Source organism: Tyto alba, unplaced genomic scaffold (genome assembly GCF_018691265.1).
Source record: "Tyto alba isolate M040663 unplaced genomic scaffold, T.alba_DEE_v4.0 Super-Scaffold_41, whole genome shotgun sequence".
In the NCBI taxonomy this organism is placed as follows: domain Eukaryota; kingdom Metazoa; phylum Chordata; class Aves; order Strigiformes; family Tytonidae; genus Tyto; species Tyto alba.
The window spans coordinates 21528805-21538230 of record NW_024881317.1 but is presented as its reverse complement, the minus strand read 5'-3'; positions in this window follow the sequence as shown (position 1 = coordinate 21538230).

Sequence of the window (9426 nt, the reverse complement as noted above, 5' to 3'; positions counted from 1 at the left end):
CACCCCCAGCTCCCTGCCCATGCTGCCTTCCTCCCTCTGGCTGGGGTATTTGCTCTTATTTCCCAGCATACATACCCCCTTCCCTGCAGCAGCACCAGCCCTGCGCTCTCTCGGAAAGCCTCTTGCAAAACCTGACATTGCAGGTTGAAACTTGACGGTTTGTTTGCTCCTCGGCTTCGCAGCATTTCTTTACTGTTGCTGTTTGCAGGCCCTTGGTTGGGTTTTCAGGCTGTTGATGTTGGTGCACATCATTTATCTCGGTTTATCTGCTTCTTTGTGCCATTTGGGATGTGTTTGTAGTTTCTCATGATACGTCTGAGGAGCAAACCCTGGGCAGCTGTTGGGCTGCTAAAACCCTTCTCACATAGGCTGCAACATACAGATCTCTCCAGAGAAGCATTTCTGAGCAAAAAAATGGGTATATTTGTTTTTAATAGCCTTCTGTTTCTTTTCTTAAATGATCTAGATGTTCTTTCAAAGTGTTTCAGCCCCAGCAGCATCCTGTGGCGAGGAGTTCCCCAGCTGAACACTCAGCCTTAGCTCACCTCTGCTGGGACAGGGACCTGGCACCAGAGCATCACCAGTAATTTTCCACCCGACTCCACGCTGTGGAAATGCACCCAGGCACAGAAAAAGCCTGGAAGGGAATAAAGAAGACACTTGGCCAATGCAACTTGGCCAGCTCCCAAGTCAAGGAACGGCTTCAGGTTCATCTCCAGCTCCCCGGCAGCTTGGCAGGCTTGGCTGCCTCGGCTCCGCGTGGGCTGCGAGCTCCCCGGGGCCGGATCCTGCGACACCTCCACGCTATATATGGGACGGGCCAGTTGTATTTTGCCAGGCAGCCGCCGTGCCAAAAGCCTGAGCACTCCTGTTCTGACAGCTCCCTACACCCGTGGGTCCAATGCAAGACGAAAAGTGGGTGGGGGGGGGGAAAATGGCCTTTTTGTAGGACTATGGTGTTTTGTTTTGTTTTGTTTTGTTTTTCTCTTCATTCTTGCTGCAGAGCAAATGGATTCAAAAGCTGCTTTGGGACCGAGAACTAAAAACTTGGCTCTTCTTCTCACAGCCAAGCCCCACCAAAGGCTGTGGTGAGGGCAGAGCGTGCAGGAGGCTGGGGGGGCAGCGGGGATGTGGTGGTGGGAGGGAGGTGGCGAGCGGTCCCTTTGTGAGACTGCAATTGCCCTAGCCAAAAAGCCACATTAGCCCCATGAGTGAAATTAGGTTTTTATGAGGACAATAAGACGTTCCCTTGCACCGGGGTGGTAATTGGGCGCCCGTGGCCCCGAGGCTCTGCAAGGAGCCGCTCATGCTCCTGCTGCAATACAGCCCCCGCCTAGGCAAGAGGGTCCGGACCGTTTCCCAACCTCCCCACACTAATCCAGTTTACCTCACCAGTACTGCAATAACCATCAGGAGCCATCCCCACCTCCCATTGCCAGCAGCTGGAGAGCACAAGGTGTTCCCAGACAAGCCTCCCCACACCCTGCCGTGGCCCTGGCAAACAAGGGAGGCTTCCCAAATCCCACGAGCATCCTTCCCTCGACAGCTCTCCGTGGCAAACGCCCTTGGAGACCCACTGTCCCCTGTTTGCCCCCATGCAAACTCAGGCTCCTGTGCAAAGGGTGATGAAACAGGCTGGGAAAGAGACACCCACCGGGGGCAGACATGACTGAGGTCTGTAATATCAGGATGAGTCCAGAGAAGATAAACGAGGGGGGTGATTACTCACTGCCTCTTGTTGTGTAAAAACTAGGGTCATCAAATGCATCCAGCAGCTGGAAGGTTCAAAGCAACGCAAAGGAGATGCTTCTCCATACAGTCAAGCTGTGGAGTCCTTTACTGTAGGGCAGCATGATGCAGAAGGCTGAGCATGGCTTCAGAAAGCAATTCCGAAAAGAGAAAGTCACCCAGGACACAAGGACCATCTTCTGCTCACTCTGCTGGGTGCTACAGCGGGTGTAGAAGTAACTCCCGTGTTCCCTTGTGTAAGGAACTGAAGGAGTTAATGCCTCAAACATTCCTTGACACAGAAAGCCTCAAGGACAAGTTGTGGCCTTTGTGATTAGTCTAAGGAATGCTGCCCAAGGAAGTGTGGAGTGTATGGAAGGATGCATGGCTTCACTTCCTTTCAGCTGTATTGCCAAATTCCTTAGATAAGCCCCAAAGGAAACTATACGTTCAGGCTAAAAGATTGATAAGAGAGATAAACACCGGGCACCAGATCTGCCTCTCTTTGTCTAATATGCAAATAAGCTGATAAAATGAACTTAAAAGTCAGAAATCTTTGCTGTGTGTGCACCCACCACCCAAGATTACCAGACCTGAGACAGTGCTGGAACCTGGGATGGTGATCCGGATACTTTGACTCTCCCTCCTTTTCTTTCCTTTCTTTTCTTTCTTACAGATTTATCAATAAGAGACCACATTTCTTACTATCCTTCCCAAGAATAAGCTGTTTCAACTGGTCATCTTGTATCATTTCACCTTAATTTAACTGGGGGGGATCACAGAACCCGTATGACTCCCTGGGCTCCCAGTCTGGGTCGTAACACCTTGGTCATCTGCTCCAGTCGATGGTTGGGGAGCAAAAGGACCCACCAGTGAGGTGGGTGGCAAACCTCCCCACCCGTGCTGATAGCGTGGTCCGGGACAAAGAGCAGCAGTTAGTCCCTGGGGACACGTTGGCCGAGGGTGGGCTAAGCCCTGGGTCAGGGTTTGCAGTCCTGAGTGGGACTGGGGGCAGGGGAGGGTTGTTTGCTGCTGGTGGGGATGAGGGAAAGAAGATATCCCCATTCCCAAGGTGGCTGGAGGGAGCTGGAACCGCCCGCCCGGGATTTCGCCCCATGGGAGGAATGACTCAGCAGGAGCCAGTCACAGGAGCAACCACAAGGATCAGTTATCAGTGGAAAATCTGTCTCGTGAGGGCATCAAAGCAGCTCCTTGTGTGCCAGAATGAAGGGGGAGGGAGAGGAAAAGAGGACAAAGAGCTGCTGTGCTGGGCGAGGAGGGGTTTGTGGCCACTGGCCCCTCAGCTGGGTGCAGAGAGGGGTTGAAAGCCCCATGTCCTTCCACTTCAGAGCTTCTTCTGCCCATCCTGACAACCCAAGGGCTGGGTGAGCCGGGAGAGGAAGGTCTGGCTCTCTGATAGCCCCACCGGAGTCAAGCCGGAGCCAGGCTACGTGTGTTATTCACCGTGAAACTATGTGAGTAAACAGAGAAGTCTCCTCTTCCTGGTCCCACCTTGGCAATTAAGCTGCGTTTCTGCAGGCTGGAGGAGACTGAGCCCTAATCCACCCCGGCAGATAAAGGGGATGGTCTTGCTCTCTCTCCTCTGCTGAGACCTTAAGCCAAACCACCCAGGAGAGGAAAAACTTGTAGCTCCAGTTAGTCTCCTGTGACATCCCCTCCTGCATGAAGATGTCCCACCAGCAGGAAGGCAGCCCTTTCCCACCACTTCTGATGTTTTTATCGCCTGTACCACACTCAGTTTGGATGCTCAGCAGCAGCGATGCTCACGGCTCGCTCGGTGGCATGGGGAGAGTGGAGCAAACTGGTAAAGAGCCCAGCCGAGCGACCCAGCACCAGCTGGGAGGAAGAAGAAGACGGGAGGATCTCCGTAAGAGAGGGACCTTTCTGCTAGGACAGCAAAAGCCTCTGAGCTCCGGGGACTTCGTGGCCACCACTGCAGCCATGAGTCCCATCAGATGCTGCACCCTGACACCTTCCACCCTGGTCCTGGGGGGTTCCTGCAGGAGCTCTTGGGAGACCTCCAGGTCTGTGGCTCAGTGTCACTGCCAGCAGCTGAGCTTGGCTCTTCTCTAGAAAATCTTCATCCATCTTGGTGTCCTCTTCCCCATCAGTGCCACGTGCTGAGGATTCCCAGTGGAAGAGGAGAAACCACCCTGGACCATCCTAGAGGGAAAAGAGCAACTTCCAGAGCAGGACCAGAGCCAGCCCAGAGTCGGGAAGGCTTGCAGAAGACTTTGAAGGGTTTCCAGCTCTCCCGAGACAGTGGTTTATCCAAGTAGAAGGGGAGAATAAAATGACGAAACACACCATGAAGCCGTGCAGCTGCCTGTCCTCCCACACCGGGTGAAGGAGGGTTGGAGACACCGCAGCAATAACATGTGAACATCCTGGAGAGGCGAACCCACCTCTGACCCCAGTCGGGGGGAATCAAAAATGGGTTAAAGACTTTGGGAGCATCTCGGTGTGTCTGTGGGAGACCTGTGCAGGCTGGGTGGGTGGGAGACAGCTCCCAGGTCTGTAGCTGCAGGCTGGCCTGAACGATCACCGAAGCACATGAGTATCAGAGATAACTGATGGAGAACACAGCCCAGAGGTGATGGAGTCTTGCAGCCATTCCCACACTGGGAACCACATAGAAATGAATAAATTAACCATTCCTGAGCTTTAGGCTTTAGGTATATGCAGCAGCATATGTGCCACCTCCATGCAGACACAATTTGGCATCCTTGGTGTTTGCTGCTGGAAGTCACTTCCAAGCCAAACTAAACCAAACCAAACCAAACCCACCAAATGAGTCCCACCTCACGGGTCTGCTGTGCTGGCTGCAAACTGCACCGGAGTTGGAAACTGTGTGGAGTTGGAAATCAGTCCCTTTTTTTTTCCTCCTTGCCACCTGACCTTTCAGCTGGATCAATTCCTGGGTATATTCGCCCCCTAATCTCACCAGTTATTGCTGGTGGAAGGGAAAGTGCAGGAGCAGGTGGATAAAGGCAGGTTGCAGGTGGGAACAGGGCAGATGAATCAGGGATGATCTGGAGCTACTGGGGAGCAGCTCCTGGGCTGGGGAGCATAATGCCCAGGCTGTTGGTCAGCCCCCAGGGGCCATATTCTGCCCGATCGACCTCTGCCTCTGACCCCGTGTCCCCGGGTTCCCAGTCAGTGGCTCCACGTGTGGTATCGTCCCCTGTTTGCCCCGGCTGTGTAAGCCAGGCTGCTGGGGTGCAGAAGGCACCTGCGATCCTGCTGCTGGCTGGGAGGTGTTGGAGGTGCTCCCACCTCCTCCATGCCCCTTTGCCTGCCTTCCCAGAGGAGGCATCACCATCCCCAGTGTCCTGAAGGCAGCTCAGGAGCTGAAAAATCTCTTGCCAGGCTGGCAGAGGCCACCTCCATCTTCCACAATCTCTGAGCCCATGGAGAAAGCAACTGACTGCTTGCTCTGGCCCTTTGCGAGCTCGTTTCTCTTTGCACAGGGCAGCAGTCCTGCTTGGGATGAAGGAGCCGTTGTTCCCACCGAGGACATTTTGTGCCCTGTTGTGCCACTGCCTCGGGGCCTGGTCCAGGTAAAGGGAGGATGTTCAGCTCCATCAGCTCCATGGAGAGGCCCTTGGTCCACCCATCCCCTCCCAGATCCTTCAACAGCAAAAAAAGCCCAGGGGCCACACAAGCCAGAGCCGCCTCCTTAGTCATCGCATCGAGTTCATTTGTGGCTATAGGTGGCATTTCCAAGGCAGCCAAACCACAAGTTTAGCAAGAAATGCAACCCCCATTTGCTCTTGAGAGTTCAGAAAGCGTCAGAGAGGTCTGAGGGTTTCTCTTTGGGAGTGAGCTGGGCGGCACGCTGTGGCTCACGGGTGGGAGGAGGAGGGGAGGAAGGTCCACCTGTTGCTGAGGTTCAAACTGGGTGACCTCAACCAGAGCAGAAAAAAAAGGAGAGAAAAAAAAAAAAAGAGGTAAACAAATCCGACAAAGAAACTGCAACTTCCTCAGGCTGGTCTCTTGCAAGGCTTACCCAGGGTTACATCATGGTGCTCATTAGGTGCTGGCAGCAGGAGCCCACAGCCCAGCCCAGCCCGTAGCCGGCTTCAGCAGCACCCCCGGGACCCCCCCAGCCTCCTGGGGTGCTTTCCCTGCTGCCTCTCCCCCTGTCCGGGGGGCTGCAGCTGCAGCCGACTGACACAGGGGATCCCATAGGTATTGGTCCTCACCTGATCCCTTGGGATGCCACGGAGGGACCCTCCCCGCCAGCTCCTCTGCGTTAGGGATGTATGCACAGCATCCCATATCCCCCGCACAGCACCTCGTGGCCCCCACGCAGCCTGGCCACTGGTGCACACCGGTAACAGAGCCACTTCCCCGCCGGGACAGCAGGTCCCTGGGGATGGGAGTTGCTGCAGGAGGACGGGGCAGGTCTCCTCACCTGCTGTCTCTGGTGAAGAGCCCAGCACCGGGGCAGCTCCCAGGCACCGCCGCGACCCTAAACCACTGGCACGGAGAGTGCTGTGGGGTAAGGGATGGTGGCTGGAAGAGACTTTGGAGGTCTGTACCTTCGAAGGTTGCAGTTTCTTATCTCGCTGCGAGCCTCCCTGACAGCTACGGCTCCAGAGCCCTCTGCCCTGTAGAGGGAGGAGCCTGGGTGGCACCGTCCCTGGGGACATCCCCTGGACCTCCTGTCCAGCACCCGGGCCAGGAGGGGATGGCACCCCAACCTCAGCAGCCTCCTGTAAGCAGACAGCCATCACATCCACGCCAGTGAGGCCAGTTTCCCCCAAAAAAAAAACGGAACCCCTTGTCCCTGCTCAGCCCCTGGCCGCCCATCCCAGGCAGCCCCAAACCAGCCTGGCTTGGGCATGGGAGCAGCCGAACTGCCACGCCAGCCAACGAAGGGTTACTGAGGTGCCCTGTGCCACCTGCCTGGTGTTAGAAATTGAGGCCAAACGGGGGGATAAAAGACCGGAGTGGCACTGGGGGAGGATGAGGAGTTGGATCCGTCAATCTGCAGGGTGCAGCAGAGAAGGAGGGGCTCCTCTCCCTGGCTGGGGGCTCAGGGCTTTGGGAAGCTGTGCTGGCCAGGCTGCTCCCTGCTACATGAGGAGGAGGGGGGTCTCCTGCTCTCTGGGGGTTTTGGAAGACGAGCCCCGGTGCCATCCCTGGAGGGACACCATGCTGGTGCGTGGGAGGGCAGTGGGAGCAGGCCCCACGGAAGGACTTGGTTTGATTTTGGAGCCCGGGGAGGTGAGGGGAGCTCGGACATGGGCCTGGCTCCTGTGTGTGCGTGCTCATCCTGATGCTCCCCTGGCCAGGAGCTGCACAGCCTCTGCTAGCCGGAGCAGAGGGCAGCTCGCCCAGCTTCCCTGAGCTCCCTTGTTGCCACATCCAAGCCTTTTTCAAAACCACAGGTCTGTTCCTCACTGCGAAGCACTCAGCAAGGTAGTTTCCCTGCTCTCCTCCTCTTCCTCCAAAACAGGCTTTGGGGAGTGGTGTGGGTGTCCCCGGAGGTGATGGGAGCTGGGTGCCCAGGGAGCTAACCGGGGCAGGGGGCTGCGCCTCCGGGCTGGAGGGGCAGGATGCAGAGGTGGTGAAAGGAAGGGCAGCTCACAGGGGAACCCCAGCCCGGGGATGTCTGCTCCTGGGCGTGGGATTCCTGTGACAGCCCTTCTCTCACAGCCTGGGAGGCTCCTCCGCTCCCCATGCATGCCTTGGTGCTGGGAAGAAGCTGTGTCATGGGGCTGCCTTGCATATTTAGCCAGCCGCTGGGTTTGAGGTTGTTTTCTTCCCGCAGGCAGGGAATGGGTGAGCCACCCCAGTGCCCGTGTCCTGCCCACCGAAAGAGCAGGGAGTGTGTCTGGAGCATCCCCGAGGCTGCCCCAGCCCTGGGACTTCCCGCGGCCAGAGCAGCCAAATGCTGAGGCTGAGCGAGTCCGGCTGCCAGGCTTCAGTGCCAGAGCCCTGGGCTTTCCAGCCCATGTCCTGATGCAAGAGTGATTTTCCTCCGCTTTGGATGGTTTTCGTCAACCTGTGAGCCACTCCAAGGGGCGAGCGGTGGTTCAGCTGCTCCGGCCGCCTCCCGGGACTGGCCTGGGAACATCCCAGGGGGAGGATTTGGGCATGGCCTCAAAGCAGGGCGCTTGGCAGCCTCACCGCATCGCGGATGTGGCCAGGCTCCCGCCAGCCCCGCTCCAGGAAGCCTCCGCTCCACCAAAGGTGCGGGGAGCTGTCAAGAGCCTTAATTCATCACCTCCCCAACTGCCAAACGGTGGCTTTGTTCTCGCACTCAAGAAAAAAAATAGAATAAAGAAAGAGTGAGGCTGTGTTTTGCAGGACTATAAAATAATCCCGCTGCAAGCTCCATCACCCAGGGAAAGGTGGGACTGGATGCCCCAAGGGCTGCTCAGCTTCTCCCTCCCCGTGTCCTCTCCAAGGGTTTTGCAGTTTTGCCCTGCAAAACTTCCTGCAGGATCTCCCTTACTGGGAAACAAAAGAGAAAAGGAACACCAGGGCTTTTTTTTTTTTTTTTTTTTTTTCTCCTTTTTTTTAAGTGGAGGAACAGCCTGTGAATGCAGAAGCAATAATTCAAGCAGGAACATGGAGCTGGAGAGCTTTCAGCTCTCAAACTCTACCCCAAGCCTCAGCAGTTTGCTTTGTGCTGCTCATTCATCCGCAGGGTTATTTTTGTTTTCCTCCCCCTGGGAGAACAGGATTCGTTTTGTTTCAAATGTCCCTTTGAGAGCAGGTTGCTGAGGATATGGTTTAGCAGAGAAAAACCCTCTTGGCCTTTCGGGTTTGCTCCCACCCTGTCCGGGGCAGAGAAGCAATGGCACTTCCACAGCCATTACCATCACGTAGGTGTTGCTCATCTTCTGGGTGGGAAGGTGATGTTTCGTGTCCCTTGGGAGTTTACACCCACTCTGCTGTTGTTGGGGTTGACTATCTCATTACCTGCAGATAATTATCTAGAGATAATGAGATACCTGCATCTATGGTTTACTGGGTCTTGTCTTTATTGCTTTCCTGGGGCAGTGAGTTGTGCAGGTTGGGTTTTTATTTATTTACAAATAATTGTAGGGCCTGATGTGATATAAATCCAAGTTTTGAAGGAGATGAAGCTAGCACAATGTTGGGCAAGCAACCAGACCTAATTTCTCCTAATTCATCCTAAAAGGTCATCTCACCCTGTGTGGAAAGAGCTCCAGGGCAAGGAGGAGTGGGAGCAGCTGTAAAGATGTCCTCTGCCACCAAACAGTCCCCCTGAGGCATTCCCAAAAAGTTACAGCCCTCAGAGCATGGGGTCTGACTTCCAGAACTGAGAGAGATGTGGGACCCCGGATGATGCTCGGGGGTCCTCCCCACGCTGCCAGCGCTCACCAGGGACTTGGAAGGAGCCAGCAGCTCTCAAGCCTTCAACCCCATCTTGGCACTGAAATAAATGTGCGGGAGGAGGAGACCTTGACCTCTCTCTCTTCTCTGTAAATGTATTTTAAACTCGAGTGTGCTGGAAGCTGTTGGGAGCCCTCCCTTATTAACCTTCCATCCTCCTCTGTCTGGCTCCCCTGCCACCGCTCCATCCTTTCACCCCTGTTTTCCCTTGCTCGCCTGCGTGATGTGAGACCGTGAGACTCAGCCCTTCTCCTCCAGCCTGGCTGAGCGTGGGGAACAAGCAAAGTGGAAATTAAGACCGTC